Raw genomic sequence first — 8541 nt, 5'->3', positions numbered from 1 at the left:
GTGTGTGTGTGTGTGTGTGTGTGTGTGTGTGTGTGTGTGTGTGTGTGTGAGAGAGAGAGAGAATGAGATTTGCCTCCTGGAAGCAATGTAGAGAAACGGGTCTGCAGAGTGACTGTAGAGGAAGGGTCTCCTCAGAGGGCTGAAATAAAAGGAGATCCAGAGACATGCAGGGGAATGGGGGAAATGTGACATTGGCTAGAAAAAGGAAACACAGTCTCCTTCCTCACTGGGTTCTCTGGTCTGTGAGTCCAGCAATGCAAGGCCAACCAGCACTCAACTGGGAGGGCCTGGAATCTGTGGCGTTCTCTCGTGTTAGGGCCCTGGGAGGATGAACTTGGGCCAAACCTGAATGGACGCATTCCATGTGTGGGCAGCCATTGTGAGCAGGGCGATGGGCATGCCTCGCATTCTGAGTTTGGCGGCACGAGGGGATAACTCTTGCCAGCTATCCCAGGTATCAGACTCAGTTAATTAACTCGTAATCAGCATAACCCGAAGCCAGGTGTGTTCACAGTGTACTGGTGTGTGGGAGGAACATTATTGGGCTTAGAGTTTTAGATCTTCCTTAAGTAGGAACCAAATAAACAAATTTGGGTGACCATGAAAGTCTTCATTCTGTGCCAGTCCCGGGGGTGTAGTGGCTGGCTTTCAGGGGCTGTCTCTGGAACAGAAGCATTTCTGAGGTGCCCGGCAATGGGCACTGTGGGGTGGGCACCTTGGCAATCCTGAGTGGCCCAGTCTGTTGAGGACACACAGGCGATGGTATTTCCATTATGAGAAGTGAGTGTGTGAGTGTGGGGCCCTCGAAAGACCCTCACAGTCCCGGGAATGCCCTTGAACCATGTTGACAGTGACGTGGATACATGGCTGTGTTTCTAGAAAGATGGCATTAGGGGCTGAATTGTGTCCTCACAAAATTTATAGGTTGAAGTCCTAGTCCCTCAAACCTCAGAATGACTGTATTTGGAGGTAAGGCCTTTACAGAGTTAATTTAAAATTAAATTAAAATGAAGCCATTAGGGTAGACTCTAATCCACCATGACTGGTGTCCTAATGGAAAGAGATCAGGACGCAGACACAGAGAGGGAGGACCACATGAGGACACAGGGAGAAGAGGGCCGTGTGTAAGCTGAGGAGACCTAAGGAGAGACCAACACCTCTGACACCTGGATCTCAGACTTCTGGCCTCCAGAACTCTGAGGAAATTAATCTTCTTTTTAAGTCACCCAGTCTGTGGTAATTTGTTACGGCAGCTCTAACAAACTAAAAGCGATGGTATAACCAGCAAGAAAGGCAATGAGAGGGTGCCTGGGTGGCTCAGTGGGTTAAGCCTCTGCCTTTGGCTCAGGTCATGATCTCAGGATCCTGGGATCGAGTCCTGCATCGGGCTCTCTGCTCAGCAGGAAGCCTGCTTCCCCCCTCTCTCTCTGCCTGCCTCTGCCTATTTTTGATTTCTCTGTCAAATAAATAAATAAAATCTTTTTTTTTTTTTTTAAAGAAAGGCGATGAGAATGGGGTCTGAGTGTAATTGGGTCATTTGAGGGTGCTAAGGGATGGAGGTACTGAAAATTGGTATCTTTGTCCAGTACAAAAGTTAAGATAATGAACTTGTTTTTGTTTATTTGTCTGTTGTTTGTTTTTAGAGACAGATGGAGGGAGGCAAGGGGCAGATTTTTTAGGAGAAAAAGTTAAGGAGAAAAAGGCTCCTAGCCCATCAACACCCTGGTGGCCTCTGGCTTTGGGGGACCCACGCTCTAGGCCTCTAGGGGACCATGGTTTAATTGGAGGGGGACACCATCTGTACACAACCTTTGGGTCTGGCCCCTCTGAAATAATGCAAGCGGGGCACATACGGGATTGTCAGCAAATAGAGGGTCTATTTCAGGGATGAGGCTTTTTTTTTTTTTCATTATTTATTTATTTTTTTAAAAAGATTTTATTTATTTATTTGACAGACAGAGATCATAAGTAGGCAGAGAGGCAGGCAGAGAGAGAAGAGAGGGGAAGCAGGCTCCCTGCTGAGCAGAGAGCCCGATGCAGGACTCGAATCCCAGGACCCTGGGATCATGACCTGAGCCAAAGACAGAGGCTTTAACCCATTGAGCCACCAAGGCGCCCCTTGGTTCGAGACATTTTAGAACTGGCTTGCTTTTCGGATTGCTGACCCTTTTTCCAGGTTCTGCTTGGGGTCAGCTAAGTGCCCTGAAGCTGGAGCTTCAGACAAGTTCCCCAAGGGCGCACTACCCAGGCTGGTACGTGCCAAGAGAGGAATTAAAAATAACAGTTGCAGACCTCTTTCTTGTTATAAAAGCAATATTTGGGGGCGCCTGGGTGGCTCTGTTGGTTAAGTGTCTGTCTTCACTTCAGGGTGTGATCCCCGGGGTCCTGGGATCGAGTCCCACTTCGGGATCTTGGCTCAGCGGGGAGCCTGCTTCTCACTCTCCCTCTGCTCTTCTCTCTCTCTCTCTGTGTCAAAGAAATAAATAAAATCTTTAAAAAAAATAAAAGAAATATTTGGTCACTGTAAATTTTCTGGAAAATACAAGAACAACACAGAGAAAAACAAAGAATCCCCTGTCATCTACCACCCAGTGATAAGCAATTTAACATTAAGGACTGTGTATTTCGGGTATTTTGGTTTATTTCTATATTTTATTTCTTTGTTTTATAAAAAATGGAGACACTGCCCTTAGCAGTTTGTACTCCGATTTTCACTTAAAATCGCATTCTACATGCTGTACGTAAGGCACAGTTCTTCTGAGGACAAGAGCTGGGGGCAGCCTTCTACTGCACAGAAGCACTGCCATGTAAAAAAAAATAATAATAATTCTGGCTCACTATTATTTTTTAATCGAATTGATGGGCCATCATTGGTTCTAAGGCTCAGATCTTAGAAGCAAGTGCTGGCAAATTCCCTGGTAGAGGCAAAAAGACTGCTGTCATTTGACCGGTGGGGTCCTACACACTCGAGTACATGTTAACAGGACATTTTGGTGGCACTTGTCACCTTTTAGAGGCTCATCAGAAAGGGGTGTGGGAGCCTGGATGTACCTGGACCACTCGTATGTGGGGACCTGGGAAGAAGATGAGGAGCGGTTGCCCCGGGTGTGGGGCACCAGAAATACAGATCCTGGCTGTCCTTCTTGGGGGACCTCGGAACGTCGCAGGACCAGTCCCGGCAGGACTGAGAACTTCAAAACACCTACATGGAGTAGGGACATTTGTAAAAACTAATGACTTCCTTGCAAAATCCTTCAGTGCCTTTCCCTAGAAGCTTGAGGGCAGGACTGCCCCCCACATTCACAGGCCCTGGAGGAATCAAGAGTCCACAAGGGGAACCTCCAGCCCACAGCTGCCCTCTTCTCTCCCAACCGGGACCCAGCCAGCACCTGTGCGGGCCTCAGGTTCATGGGTGTGGGCCCCCTGGTGCGCGTGTCCCAGTTCTTTCAGAGCTCCCTCCCCCCACCTGGCTACCTCTGTGACGCAGAGGTGTGCACACCTGGGAGCCACCTGTGGAAGGTGGCGCAGATAAGAGGTCATATGAGCCCCAGGGGTTGGCTTGGGGCCAAATATTTGGCAGAGAGTTCCAATACCCTCAGTCCTTGGGACCTAGTGTAGGAGGTGAACTCTGAATGAAGGTCTAGACGGGGATCCTTTAAAGTACAGGTGAGGACAGGGGCCCCACAGCTCCAGTCTAAGGGCTCTGAGAAGCCAGTGTCTCGGGTGGCCTGGGTGTGCGTGGGACAACGTTGGGCCCTCAGAGGCCTTACTCCCTGCCCCGTTTGGCAAGGCCTGAGTCTGGGGAAGCTCAGTTCTGGCTGGGATGAAGGCTCCCACGAGGGTAGAAAGCGACATGAACCCACACTCCTGTCCAGAGGCAGAGGACACTTCCTCAGTCTCAGACCCAGAGAGAGGGCTGGGCAAACAGAACCTGACACCTGATGCTTCTCCAGAAACGTCTCCTGGAGTTCAACTCAGTTACTTTACATCAATCATTTTAAAATTGATTTTTCCTTTCTTTTTTTTTTTTTAAAGATTATTTTAGAGCGAGAACAAAAGCCAGGAGGAGGGTCAGAAGGAGAGGGAGAAACAGACACCCTGTGGAGCAGGGAACCTGACTTGGGACTCACCCCAGGACCCTGGAATCATGACCTGAGCTGGAGGCAGATGCTTAATCCAGGCACCCCTTTTCCTTTCTTGCTTTATTTATTTTTATTTTTTAATTTTTTAAGAATTTTCTTTTTTATTTACATATAATTAACATACAGTGTTAACATTAGTTTCAGGTGTACAATATAATAATTCAGCAATTCTTACATTGCTCAGTGCTCATTGTGATAAGTGTACACTCAATCCCCTTTACCTATTTCACCCATCCCCCCACCCGCCTGCCCTCTGGCAACCATCAGTTTGTTCTCTGTATTTAAGAGTTTGTTTTTTGTTTGTCTCTTTTTTGTTTGCTTTGTTCCTTAAATTCCATATGTGAGTGAAATCATATGGTATTTGTCTTTCTTGGTCTGACTTATTTCACTTAGCATTATACCTTCTAGGTCCATCCATGTTGTTGCAAATGGTAAGATTCATTCTTTTTCATGGCTGAGTAACATTCCATTGTATATTACATATGCCACATCTTCTTTATCCATCTACCTATTTATGGACACTTAGGTTCTGTATCTTGGCTGTTGTAAATAATGCTTCAGTAAACGTAGGGGTATATATATATTTTTTCAAATTAGTGTTTTTGTTTTCTTTTGGTAAATACCCAGTCATGGGATTACTGGATCATAGGGTAATTCTATTTTTAATTTTTTGAGAAATCTTTGTACTGTTTTCCACAGTGGCTGCCCCAAAATGCATTCCCACCAATGGTGTACCAGCATTCCATTTTCTCCACATCCTCTCCAACACTTATTTGTTGTCTTTTTGATTCTACCCATTCTGACAAGTGTTAAGGTGCTAACTCGTTGTGGTTTTGATTTGCATTTCCCTGATGGTGAGTGATGTCGAGCATTTTTCATGTGCCTGCTAGACATTTGTATGTCTTCTTTGGAAAAATATCTATTCAGGTCCTTGGCCCATTTTTAATCAGATTATTTGGGGTTTTTTGGTATTCACGTGTATGAGTTCTCTATATATTTTGGATATTAATCCTTTATTGGATATAACATTTGCAAATGTCTTCTCCCATTTAGTAGGCTGCCTTGTTTTGTTTTGACGGTTTCCTTTGTTATGTGAAAGCTTTTTATTTTGGTGTGGTCCCTCCCCAAATATTTTTGCTTTTGCTTCTCTTGCCTGAGGAAACACATCCAGAAAAATGTTTCTATGGCCGGTATCAAAGAAATTATTGCCTGTGTTTTCTTCAAGGAGTTTATGGTTTCAGGTCTCACATTTAGGTCTTTAATCCACTTTGAGTTTAGTTTTGTGTGTAGTGTAAGGTAGTAGTCCAGTTTCATTCTTGTGCATGAAGCTGTCCAGTTTTCCCAGCACCATTTAATCAATAGACTATCTTTTCGTCATTGTATTTTCTTGCCTCCTTTATTGTAGACTAATTGACCATATAAGTGTGGTTTATTTCTGGGTCTCTATTTTATTCGCTCTTTCTCTCTCTCTCTTTTTTAAAGATTTTATTTATTTATTTGACAGAGATCACAAGTAGAGGCAAGCAGAGAAAGGCAGAAGAAGCAGGCTCCCTGCTGAGCAGAGAGCCCGATTCGGGGCTCGATCCCAGGACCCTGAGATCATGACCTGAGATGAAGGCAGAGCGTTTAACCCACTGAGCCACCCAGGCGCCCCTCTATTCTATTCTCTTGATCTGCATGTCTTTTTTTGTGCCCATAGATACTGTTTTGATTACTAAGAGTTTTAGTAACATATTGACTCGTATACTTATCACAGCATTATTACGTGGATATTTTTGTTATTGCCATTTACTGATGAGAGAGCTATAGCACAGAGAGATTAATAATGTGCCCGAGGTCACAGTACTAATAAGTGGCAGAACTGGGATTTGATTTCAGATAGTCTCTCTTAGAACCTGTGTGCTAAAACTAGGATGTCATATTGCCTTCTACCCTTGGTGACAGCACATTTCTGAGCTTCTAGACAGGCAAGGCAGGATCTTTGGTACTCTTCCCAAGTGGTAAAATCTTGAGAAAATGATTGGGTTTATTGCAATATGAGTAACATTATGTAAGATGATAAAGACTATCAATTGCTGTTTTGCCCAAGATCCAAGAAAATAATATTCTTCATATCAACCATCAATAAAAGGGGTTTATTTTTTAAAAAGATTTATTTTAGAGAGAAAGCATGCATGCAAGCAGGAGAGGGTCCTTTCTTTTTCAAAAGAGAAAATTCTTCCAGCACAATTCACACGAGTTGGAAGTAACAGGAAGAAACAGTGGGGCTTGGTGGTATCACTCACTTTGGCCTCTGAGTACTTACACTTTGAACATCTGAAGTCTTCTCAGTGGGCTACTCTTGAGAAATTATGATGGTCAGATAATGAAGCTTATTTTTAAATAATTAGATAAATGGCCCTAAATGAAAATCGTTCTGGAAATTTTTATGTTAAGGATGAAGTCTGAGGTTCACTATGGATGAGGAATACTTCGGACACTTGGTGGCTGTTTATTCTAGCAGTTTGGTCAATGATGGGGTTTCAACAGGTTGACCTCTGTCTTCCCATTGTAAGTACAGAGTTGATGCTCTGATCGCTGCAGAATATTGGCATTTCCTGAGGTATTAACAAATAAGTATGATTTCAACCACTGTCTCTTCTGTGACTACTTCCTGCTGTTGGTAAATTTCAGCTGCAGAAGAAAACCCGCCAAGGAAAATCACGAGCGCCCCTAGGGCTGGTGCCTGACACTCTCAAAGAAGCAGGAAACAGGTGAAGCAGGAGTTGAAGGACTCTGACAAATGAGGGGTCTTTTAGACCTAAGGTGTTGAATTTCAGTCCAAATGGAGTGACTGTCCCTGGGGCTCCCAGGGTCTGGGAGAGTTTATAGTCTGATATTGGGGTGGGGCAGGGGGCAATGGAGTTGGTACTTGAAAGCTTGTTAAGTTGCATTTAGTTAAGAAAACCCTCTATTTCAGGGGTGCCTGAGTGACTTAGTCCTTAAGTGTCTGCTTTCAGCTCAGGTCATGATCCCAGGGTCCTGGGATAGAGCCCTGCATTGGGCTCTCTGATTGGCGGGAAACCTGCTTCTCCCTCTCCCACTCCCCCTGCTTGTGTTCCCTCTCTCGCTGTCTCACTCTGTCAAATAAATAAATAAAATCTTAAAAAAAGAAAAGAAAAGAAAATCCTCTATTTCAAAATCTAGGGCAGAAAAAGAGCTTCTAGGGCGGAAAGACTGTCTTCCTCTGCCACAATTAAGTGTCTCTGCCATTTACCCAGAACCCAGCACACGTAAGATATTTGTGGAAAAAATGAAAAGGCAGCTGGGAGCAGCTGGTGTGTGACTGGGAGCTGGTGTGTGACTGCTAAAGGCAGGACGGGGACCGGGTGCATGGGTTGCGGGCCACTGCAGGAGCTTGGGGACTGCGAGTGGCGCCTTGCTCCTGTCACCCCCCCCCCATGGCCTTGCCAACACAGGGTGCGGCGGTGAATGTCACTGCAAAACCATGGGACACACTCAGTTCCTGTTTAATTCTAGTCAAGATTTCGAATGTTTATACATTTTTTATACAAGTACATGCCCAGTTACAAATATAGAAAATATAAAGTACATGCATATTTCGAAGACCACATGGGCTCTATCATACAAAACTATTCAGTGCACGTGTAAGCCTGAGGACCACGCAAAAGGGTTTCTACATATTAAGTATTTAGTATCTTCCAAAACTGGTGGTGCATTAGATATATCAGATGTTAACTCCTCTAGCGAAAACTTCTGTCATACACAATATATATAATAAATTTTTTAACATCAAATACCCGCACAGTGCAAGCCGGGAACATTGCAGAACGCTAATTTATCTGCTAGCTGATGATACCGAACAATCCAGACAATAATTTCGCCTTACTTAAATAACAGTTAACAGAATTCCTTTTTTCCAACCTGAATGGGTATTTCTGTCATGGGTGACCTAAGGTTTTTTTTTTTTTTTTTTTGGATGGCCTTCCATTCTTTGATTCAAAAGCTGATTATAGAAACTAGGACTTGACATAATTCTGGTTTCTGACAATTACGAGACAGCAATGAAGAAATGCGATCATTTTTCTTTGTCTACTGATCGTTTTCTCCATGATGCAATCTTCTAGGATGAAGGTTATTTTAACTGCTGCACCTTTCTCTGTGTCAAAATCATTCTGGTTTCCAGGTAAGTGAACAAAGATTTGCTCTTGGGGCCTGGAAGGAAGTTCAATTTTTAACTGCCTTAATTATCTATAGTTTAGGTTATGAAAGAAAGGAATGCCACATGTAGGGGCTTTAAATGTCCCAAAAGGAAGGAAACTTGCCTCCAAGGACACTGCTTCCAAGTGTGGGAATTTTTGTAGCATTTTCGCACTGTTGGTTATGTTCATTCCCTGTG

The sequence above is a fragment of the Enhydra lutris genome, unplaced genomic scaffold, assembly GCF_002288905.1.
Source record: "Enhydra lutris kenyoni isolate GAN:26980312 unplaced genomic scaffold, ASM228890v2 scaffoldscaffold6, whole genome shotgun sequence".
Lineage (NCBI taxonomy): Eukaryota > Metazoa > Chordata > Mammalia > Carnivora > Mustelidae > Enhydra > Enhydra lutris.
This window is presented reverse-complemented; position numbering follows the sequence as displayed.